A 10,766-nucleotide genomic window follows, 5' to 3' on the forward strand; every position below is an offset into this window, starting at 1 on the left:
ATCCTGAGTTCTAGTTTGATTGCACTGTGGTCTGACAGACAGTTTGTTATCATTTCTGTTCTTGTACATTTGCTGAGGAGTGCTTTACTTCCAACTATGTGGTCAATTTTGGACTAAGTGTGATGTGGTGCTGAGAAGAGTGTATATTCTGTTGATTTCAGCTGGAGAGTTCTGTAGATGTCTATTAGGTTGGCTTGGTGCAGGGCTGAGTTCAATTTCTGGGTATCCTTGTTAACTTCCTGTCTCATTGATCTGTCTAATGTTGACAGTGGGATGTTAAAGTCTCCCATTATTATTGTGTTGGAGTCTAAGTCAATTTGTAGGTCTCTAAGGACTTGTTTTATGAATCTGGGTGCTCCTGTATTGGGTGTATATATATTTAGGATAGTTAGCTCCTCTTGTTGAATTGATCCTTTCACCATTATGTAATGACCTTCTTGGCCTCTTCTGATCTTTGTTGGTTTAAAGTCTGTTTTATCAGAGACTAGGATTGCAACCCCTGCTTTTTTTTTTTTTTTTTTTTTTTTTTCCCATTTGCTTGGTAGATCCTCCTCCATCCCTTTATTTTGAGTCTATGTGTGTCTCTGCACATGAGATGGGTCTCCTGAATACAGCACAGTGATGGGTCTTGACTCTTTATCCAATTTGCCAGTCTGTGTCTTTTAATTGGGACATTTAGTCCATTTACATTTAAGGTTAATATTGTTATGTGTGAATTTGATCCTGTCATTATGATGTTAGCTGGTTATTTTGCTAGTTTCTTGGTAGCATCGATGGTCTTTACAATTTGGCATGTTTTTGCAGTGGCTGGTACTGGTGTTCCTTTCCATGTTTAGTGTGTCCTTCAGGAGCTCTTGTAAGGCAGGCCTGGTGGTGACAAAATCTCTCAGCATTTACTTGTCTGTAAAGGATTTTATTTCTCCTTCACTTATGAAGCTTAGTTTGGCTGGATATGAAATTCTGGGTTGAAAATTCTTTTCTTTAAGAATGTTGAATATTGGCCCCCACTCTCTTCTGGCTTGTAGAGTTTCTGCCGAGAGATCTGCTGTTAGTCTGATGGGCTTCCCTTTGTGGGTAACCCGACCTTTCTCTCTGGCTGCCCTTAAGATTTTTTCCTTCATTTCAACTTTGGTGACTCTGATAATTATGTGTCTTGGAGTTGTTCTTCTCAAGGAGTATCTTGTTGGCATTTTCTTTATTTCCTGAATTTGAATGTTGGCCTGCCTTGCTAGGTTGGGGAAATTCTCCTGGATAATATCCTGCAGAGTGTTTTCCAACTTGGTTCCATTCTCCCTGTCACTTTCAGGTACACCAATCAGATGTAGATTTGGTATTTTCACATAGTCCCATATTTCTTGGAGGATTTGTTCATTTCTTTTTACTCTTTTTTCTCTAAACTTCTCTTCTCACTTCATTTCATGCATTTGATCTTCAATCACTGATACCCTTTCTTCCACCTGATTGAATTGGCTACTGAAGCTTGTGCATGCGTCACATAGTTCTCACGCCATGGTTTTCAGTTCTTCTCTATGCTGTTTATTCTGGGTAGCCATTTGTCTAATCTTTTTTCAAGGTTTTTAGCTTCTTGGCGATGGGTTCGAAAATCCTTCTTTAGTTCAGAGAAGTTTGTTATTACCGATCGTCTGAAGCCTACTTCTCTCAACTCATCAAAGTCATTCTCCATCCAGCTTTGTTCCGTTGCTGGTGAGAAACTGTGTTCCTTTGGAGGAGAAGAGGTGCTCTGATTTTTAGAATTTTCAGCTTTTCTGTTCTGGTTTCTCCCCATCTTTGTGGTTTTATCTACCTTTGATCTTTGATGATGGTGATGTACAGATGGGGTTTTTGTGTGGATGTCCTTTCTGTTTGTTAGTTTTCCTTCTAACAGTCAAGAGCCTCAGCTGCAGGTCTGTTGGAGTTTGCTGGAGGTCCATCCCAGACCCTGTTTGCCTGGATATCACCAGTGGAGGCTACAGAACAGCAAATATTGCAGAGCAGCAAATGTTGCTGCCTGATCCTTCCTCTAGAAGCTTTGTCTCAGAGGGGCACCCAGTCATATGAGATGTCAGTTGACCCCTACTTGGAGGTCTCCCAGTTAGGCTACTCAAGGGTCAGGGACCCACTTGAGGGGGTAGTTGGTCCATTCTCAGATGTCAAACTCTGTGCTGGGAGAACCACTACTCTCTTCAGAGCTGTCAGACAGGGACATTTAAGTCTGCAGAAGTTTCTGTTGTCTTTTGTTCAGCTATGCCCTGCCCCCAGAGGTGGAGTCTACAGAGGCAAGCAGGCCTCCTTGAGCTGAGGTGGGCTCCACCCAGTTCAAGCTTCCAGGCCACTTTGTTTACCTACTCAAGTCTCAGCAAGTGAGCTAGACTCCTTAGGCGTGGGAACCTCTGAGCCAGGTGCGGGGTATAATCTCCTGGTATGCCATTTGCTAAGACCGTTGGAAAAGTGCAGTATTAGAGTGGGAGTGTACCGATTTTCCAGGTACTGTCTGTCACAGCTTCCCTTGGCTGGGAAAAGGAATTCCCTGACCCCTTGCACTTCCTGGGTGAGGCAATTCCCTGCCCTGCTTTGGCTCACACTCCATGGGCTGCACCCACAGTCCGACAAGCGGCAGTGAGATAAACTGAGTACCTCAGTTGGAAATGCAGAAATCACCTGTCTTTGGCGTCACTGTGGAGCTGTTCCTATTCGGCTGTCTTGGAACTGCCTGGTCCTGGTTTTCATTTGGAAATTGAATGCAACCAAGTTCTGTAATATATCTACTCTCAGGTTAGGAAAATAATATGACTATTTGTTCTCCCACAGAGGAATGAGGGATTCAGGTCTCTTGTATCTCTCTGTCATTGCCATGGGCTGCACTGTTCACAGCTGTTCTCAGCTGTACTGGATTGTTCCAAAGGACCTCCTGCTCTGGCAGCACACTAACCTAGAGAAGTCATGCTAGAGAGGCAGACACAAAATAGGGTAAAGAAAATTTGCACCTTAATCAGTTTTCTCTTCTCTGTTGAACTTCTTCACCCCTATCACTTTAGTTGCTAACAAATAATAAGAAAAAAATAACCTTTGAACTTCTGGAGTTTTTAAATAATTTTTTTCTTTTTCTTTTTAGTTGACACTTGTACATATTTATGAAATACAGAATGGTATTTCAATACATGTATACAATGTGTAATGATAAAATCAGGGTAATTAGCATAGCCATCACCTGAAACGTTTATCATTACTTTGTCTTGTGAGCATTCAAAAATTCTCTCTCCTAGCTTTTTGAGACTATACAACAAATTATAGTTCACCATATTTACCCTCCAGTACTGCAGAACACCAGACTCACTCCTCCTACCTAACTATAATTTTGTATTAACCAGACTCTGCTATCCTCCCCTCCTCCACCTCCATACCCTTCCCAGCTTCTTTTTTTTTTTTTTTAGATGGAGTCTCACTCTGTCACCCAGGCTGGAGTGCAGTGGTGCAATCTCAGCTCACTGCAGCCTCCACCTCCCAGGTTCAAGTGATTCTCTTGCCTCAGCTTCCTGAGTAGCTGGGATTACAGGCATGACCGCCATGCCTGGCTAATTTTTTTGTATTTTTAGTAGAGACAGGGTTTCACCATGTTGGTCAGGCTGGTCTCAAACTCCTGACCTTGTGATCTGCCCACCTCAGCCTCCCAAAGTGCCCACCTTCTAATACCCACAATTCTACTCTCACTATTCATGGCCTCAATTTTGTTTTTTAGCTCCCACATATGAGCGAGAAAATCTGATATTTATCTTTCTGTCCGTGGCTTATTTCTGAGTCTTGGTTTTTAAGAAGGCTGTTCTTTATTTTAAGGAATAAGAAGGATGTACCTACTGTTTCTGCATTTGCATTATGGCTAATTTTTAAAGGTATCTTTTTGGTCTAATAAGAAGTATGTGGGAAATTGACTTTTTCCAATATCATTTGATAGCTTGATGAGAACATACTGTAGAGACTCTATAGAGAGTTCTGTATCTCCAAGGTATGCTTTTCTATAACACCATGAAGACCTTCTAAATGCCCAACCTTGCTACAATCTATGTGGTGAATAGGTACTTGTTTGAGTTTTACATGAGCATTATTCTAACTGTAATTTTAGATATTTACACCATCATCTATTTATTTGACTTGTTCATGGATTTCCTTATAGATAGCCTCTGAGATGAGTGACTGAATACCCTATATTTGAAATCCACTACAGGAGATGGATTACATTTGTTTTCTATTGCTACCTAACAATATTTCCACAAATAGCAGTTTAAAATAACACACATTTATTATCTCATGGTTTCTGTGAGTTAAGAGTCTGGGGGGGCATGGTGTCACTAGATTCTCTGCTTGAGGGTCTTCCAAGGCTGTAATCAAGGTATCAGGGAGGGATGTGGTCTCATCTGAGACTCAACTGTGGAAGGATCCACTTCCAAGTTCAGGCAATTGTAGGCATAATTCAATTCTTTGCATGTGACTCATTTTCTTACTGGCTGGAGGCTGCCCTCAACTCCCTGAAGCCTACCACAGTTCCTTGCCACATGGGATTCTCCAATAGGACCACTTGCTTCCTCACTGCTAGCAAAGAAATGACGCCGGCAAGATGGGTTCTAAAATCATGGCATACGCATATAGTCATGTACATGTCATACAATGGTCCATTTAAATATATCTGATTTGTAATATTAAAAAGTATCTTCAGTTCTACCCTAAAATATTCTTAAATATGATCTGTGTTTGAAGTATCTGAATGGGAGTCAAGAACTTAGAATCCTTCATCTAAGTCCTTCAAGATCATGAGAAACTTTCTCTGTATATGACGCATTTTCACAGGGCTATGATAATCCTGGGAGGACTACTTTGCAAGATACTGTTTCCACTTTGATGTGCTAGCTTTTACCCTATATTCAAAAGCAAATGTCCCTCTATTTATATGTTTATGATATCACTGAGGAACTGGCTGCCATAAATTTTCTCCTTAAATGAGTCACACTTGTATGCAAAGAATACCAAGTTATTTTTATTAAAATGTTAAGCCTCAAGGTATTTTTAAAAATAGCATTAATGGGGGCTTGGTCAAGTGTGCACTGGTATTCTTAACAAGTCTGTACGTCAAGTTGGTTCCAACTTGATTAATCCAAGAAGATTAGCCAGCTGTCCTAAACAAGTTCTTTTTTGCTCCGAAGTTTGTGTGGCCTTATTAGAACACCCCTGGAAAGGCCTTTTAAGACCCACTGTTAAATACTGGCTTGATTCCCACCCTCCTGTTCTGCTAGAGAAAACCTGTCATTTCCTCGGGCATGAAGGAAATCCTCCCATTAGAGGGAGTGGTTGGCAACTCCTAATATGAGGTCACGGGCTATTTTGTCCCAAGCATAAGATTTCCCTTTGACCTGGCAATGCCACCTCTAAACTCCCAGCATTTTCAAAGGAGATGAAAAAATGCCTTATTGAAATCTGGGTTAACGTAGTTGTTTTGGTTAATTTAAAACTTGAAAAAATCAAATAATGAAGATGTGATCTTAGTTTACACCCAATGAAGCCCTTAACTGTTCCAATAAACAAGTAGTAGTCATTTTAAAAAATTCTGGTCTCAACAAACCTCATAAAACATATATTTCTGAGTGAGTAGTTGTGATTTGAGAATGCCAGCCATTCCTCTCTTTTACTCCTTCTATAACCTATGTGTGTTTTGGTCAGAGTGCATAATGTTTAGTCATTTAAAAAAAATGTCAACAAGATAATGGACACTTTGGTCCCTAACTTACCTGTCAATATATTTTATATTTCTAATGTTTCCTTCTAACCTTACACCCCAGCTCCCTGCCCGTTTTCTCTTCCTTGCCGTTCTCATTTGCCTCTAGAGTCTTCCCATTGGTTACTTGTTCTTACAACTCTTGTATGTGTATAGTGATGGGGGTTCAGAATGGTATAGGGTGGTAAGTACTGTTTTCCCTTTCCCTGGATTCCCACCAGCTCATGAATTTCAGAACTTCTACCTTCCTTGAAGGATCAGGGAAGTTGCTGCATTTGCTCTCCTCTCTTGGGTAAGATGTCCAGATGTCAGGCCACACTCTTGGTCTATGAGTCCCAACTGAGTGAGGCTAATGGAGCCTTCCTTTCAGCTCTCTCAGTCCCATCCAGTCTCATGTTTTCCTCCATCTTGTAAACCCTCAGAAAAGACTTTGCTCCTGGAAGGGGGAGGGTGGTGAAGTTCTGTAATCATCCAGCTATTCTGGCTAAGAACATCTCTTGGGTCAAGGGTGGGATGAGAGCAAGCTTATTGAACAGGATGCCCCAGGGTCAAAGGAAATGATATGATGCCTTTACCCATCTTGGGGAAAGATCCAGGCCTTCACAATCTTGCTTTAGCAGTGATACAACTGGCATTTTGGTCTCTGACTGGGTCTTTTTCAGTTTATCCATTATCCAGAGGAAAGATGGGTACTATGAATTAATGTCCTCAAATGCCAATAATGAGCATCAACCTGGTTCTGCTCTCCCCTTTCCCTCACAGGGAAGCAGACCTGAGGGAAGCAAGTGGGATTTTTGTGGGCAGCACAGCTTGTGAGCAACTTCATAGGGCCTGATCAGGAAGGCAGACAAAGAGCCGGATGTCCTGTGAAATGAGGGCACTTGGGATGTGGGCCACCAGGCCAAGTTTAGTTCTTCCTGCTTTCAGCCAAGCACAGGAGGTAGACCAAAGCTCTGGTGGAGACTCTGGGCAGGAAGCCAGGCCTGTGAAACCTGCTAAAACAGGCCTGGTCAGTATCCAGGGCACAGCATGAGAGAATCAAAAGGTGGACATCCTCAGTGAGTCATGCTGACAGAAAAGGACAGCTGGTCATGATCCTTGAGGGAGCCAGAGCTGACTCAGCTTCAGTGCTGTGGTCTCCAGTGTATTTGAGGTAGGAGCAAAACTGTGTCCCTAACTTGTCATATACTCTAAATTAAGAGTCATGACTTTGACCAACTCAGACTTCAGTAAGGTGACCATTTTCTTTTTTTTCTTTCTTTTCTTTTTTTTTTTTTTTTTTGAGATGGAGTCTCACTCTGTGGCTGGAGTGCAGTGGCACAATCTCGGTTTACTGCAACCTCCGCCTCCTGGGTTCATGTCATTCTCCTGCCTCAGCCTCCTGAGTAGCTACAGGTGCCCGTCACCATGCCTGGCTAATTTTTTGTATTTTGTTTTTTTTAAGTAGAGACAGGGTTTCACCATGTTAGCCAGGATGTTCTCAATCTCCTGACCTCGTGATCCGCCCGCCTCGGCCTCCCAAAGTGCTCGGATTACAGACGTGAGCCACCACACCTGGCCAAGGTGACCATTTTGTATATTGGAACTCAAAGATTCCATTAAAAAGACAGAAAAGGAACCTAGATGACTAGGAAAATGGTATGGCCAGTGGCCTGATGTAGAGAACTGATTATCTACACAGAATCTAAAACATCCTGCTTCACCCAAAGTGCACATCAAAAAGAGAACTCCCCTCCAACCTCCTGTTAGCATTTGCCTTGGTTTTAGCTCAGCAAAGGTAATATTCATGTGCAGGCAGAGAAGGAAAGGTGAGTCTATATTATTTTCCTTTTGGTGATGGGAGCAAGCTTATTGAACAGGATGCCCCAGGCCCAAAGGAAATGATATATCTGTCTAAGGGCTTCTGTGAGGCCACTATAAGCTCCCAGAGCATCAGTAGAATTGCTGGGCCCTGTTGCCATGACAGCGTCATCTTGAGCAGCAGCTGCACTCCTGCAGAACCTACAGTTTGAACTCTGTCTCTGTGGTCCAGTTCATTCTTCTGTAGAACTGTGTTTGCCTCGGAGTGCATTCAGTAGAGTGAGGGAGAAGCGGCTGCAGGGACTGACACTGCCCCTACTGGCACCGACTCTGCCTGATGGCACCTCATCCCCATCCTTCTTCATGTCCTCCTGGCTCATGGGTCCAAGAGGCCTCTCATTATCCACATTATCACAGGCTTGTCCCCACAACCCATTAATGGTCAGCTCTGCCAATTGCCAACTGTAACCTTGGGCAAATTAGTCAGCCTCTCTGACTCTCAGTTTCTTTTTCTTAAAAATAAGAGATACAATACTTCCTCTCAGGATTTATATGCAGATCAATTTGAGGAGTGTAACATTTGTATAGCACTTAACATAGTACCGAGCCATGAGAGGCATTCAATAAACAGGAAGCCATTATTCTTATTAGTAGTATTATTAAGATTAATAATAAATGGAATTATATTTGTAATAATAGTAATAATGTACTATTAATAGTAATAACTATTATTATTACTTGTGGCTTATTTAGGTTGGCTAATGTTCATATATTTGTAATACACACATATATGTATATATTCCAACACATACACTCCAGTTTCTGACTCCAAACACCTAACTCTTTGAATGTCTAGCACTTATTTTATGACACATAGCATACCTATATTATGTATAAAATATACCTGTTATTTTCAGAGCAACAAGATCAACATACAATGAAAATTCATTCCTACAGCTAGTTTGGAGAGAAAAGAGCAGTGTTTGGGTTTTTATCCTCGATTTTCACAGTGCAGTCATTTTGAACAAAACAAATGGGCATGTCCAGTCATCTCACTAGATATACACAGATCAGCCCAGGAAAGAACTGGGGATTCTCCAGGATGAAGGAAGCCATGTAGGTGGAAATGGCCTCATGAGGCACATTCTTGAATCCACTTCAAGCAACAGGTCTAGGACAAAGAAACTCAAGACCATGACCATTCACCTTTGAAGTAAGAGAATCTTAGAATACCTGTGAGTCAGAAGGCATGGGGAATTCAAACCCCATGTGGGACAATAGGACTCAGATGCCTAAAGAGCATAAAACTCTGGCATCCAAGCGAAAATTATTAATTAACCAATAGGACAAGACAAAGTTTTAGGAATAAGTTAGACATTTTTCATATTCTTTGAATCTAGAAAATGTAATATAGGGACAAAGCCAATGAACCCAATACGTGCCAAGAACTAGGTAAAATTAGAAAACCACACGAACACACAAATAACTGCTTACTGACTCCTCCCTATGGGCCAAGCAGTGGACACATTGTTTTATATAAGTTTCACAGCAATTTTATGGAGAAATATCATTATGCTTATTCTATAGATGAGAAAACTCAGACCTAGAGAGTTTAAACGGCCTGGTCAGAGTCACTAACATACTAGTTAGTAAGCAGCAGGTGGGCTCGGAAGTTCACACTCTTCCTGATAACCCACATGCTGCTTTGCCGATTGTCACATCAGCACCATTACTGCAAAAGGCAGCTGCACCTGCAGACAGACAGTGCCATTTTAAAGCACAGTAATCAGAATGGCTGGCGGGAGGTGGGGTCACATGGACAGAACATTCAAATGCACTCCTTAGGATTCTCTCCTCTTAGAAATCCTGTGATTTGTTCCTTGAACCATGTTTTCTATGAGCATTTATGTCTTGTTGACCAGCAACCCATCGACCATATTTCAGAACAATACCTGGGCACCCTGACAAGCTGACACTTTTAAAGCAACAACAACACTAAATACTTTTCCATTTAAATACAAATTTAATTGACAGACTATTTACTATCAATTAATTTATTTACTTTTTATATTTGAAATATAGTTTTCTGAGCCCATATTCCAAAATTCCAGTAAAAAAGGTGGTTTCAACAAATAAAGCCACCACTCACGAATCCTATGTGCCAGGAATCAAGTGAAATACTTTTCATCAAATTTATCTCCACAACCATCCTGCAAGGTATTATTGTCCACACCTCTTCTACAGATGAGGAAATGAACTAATGCTCAGAGAGTTTGAATAACTTGTCCAAAGTCACATAGGGAGGGTGTAACCAGAAATCAAACACAAACTATGTGTTCTACAAGACTAGCCACATTGCAGGGCTTTGTCTAGAATGTGTAGTTGTCTTCATAGGTGAAGACAAGACCCTCCTGCAATGGAAAGATCCAGAGTCTGGGAGCATTTCTCCTGATAACTGAAAAATTTCCTAAGGAAAGGTTTTGCTTCAACAGGGGCCGATTCTTCTGAGTTCCACACTCTCAGAGTAGAAAACGTGGTTATTAATGAAGCCTGAAATGGTGAAATGATTATAAAGAGATACCGTCGGTTTACTCCTGCCAGCCCTGGATCATGTCCAACCAGCATATGTCCTCAGGATAGAGCCCGTCCTCCCGGGAACAGCACAGCAACCAGATCACGTGCATGGGGAGAGAGCAGATTTGGATTCATCTCCAAATTGTTATGTTGTGCAGATTACAGCCAACTTTGTTCACCTCCCAATGTTTTTCCATGTCACAGATATAACACCACCTCTCATATCCATCCACCAGGCAATTAATAACTGCTATTTAAAACATTCACTCACTTGTTTACATGGGAGCAAGCTGAAGTGTAGCAAGATGCACTAAGAATAAGGATTCTTCTTATTATTATTTTATAATAAGAGGAGAAAGTTTGAGGCCAGAGAGGTTAGTAAGTTGCCCAAGGTTACACAGTTAGTGACCTGTGAAACCGACTGACTCCAGAGCCCAAGTGCGAACATGGCCTCTAGTGAATTCCTGCCATAGATTGGACTAGAAGCTGAGCCTTTCAGCTTCCATTTCCAAGCTCTTCGCCGTGATTATACTGCTTCTCTCTCTGAGATGTTCTCTCTCCTTTTTCTAATATACCTCTGACAACATTACACTCATGTGATTATTATGTATTGAAGAAGTTGCTGCCAAGG

The sequence above is a fragment of the Macaca mulatta genome, chromosome 5 (assembly GCF_049350105.2).
Source record: "Macaca mulatta isolate MMU2019108-1 chromosome 5, T2T-MMU8v2.0, whole genome shotgun sequence".
In the NCBI taxonomy this organism is placed as follows: Eukaryota; Metazoa; Chordata; class Mammalia; order Primates; family Cercopithecidae; genus Macaca; species Macaca mulatta.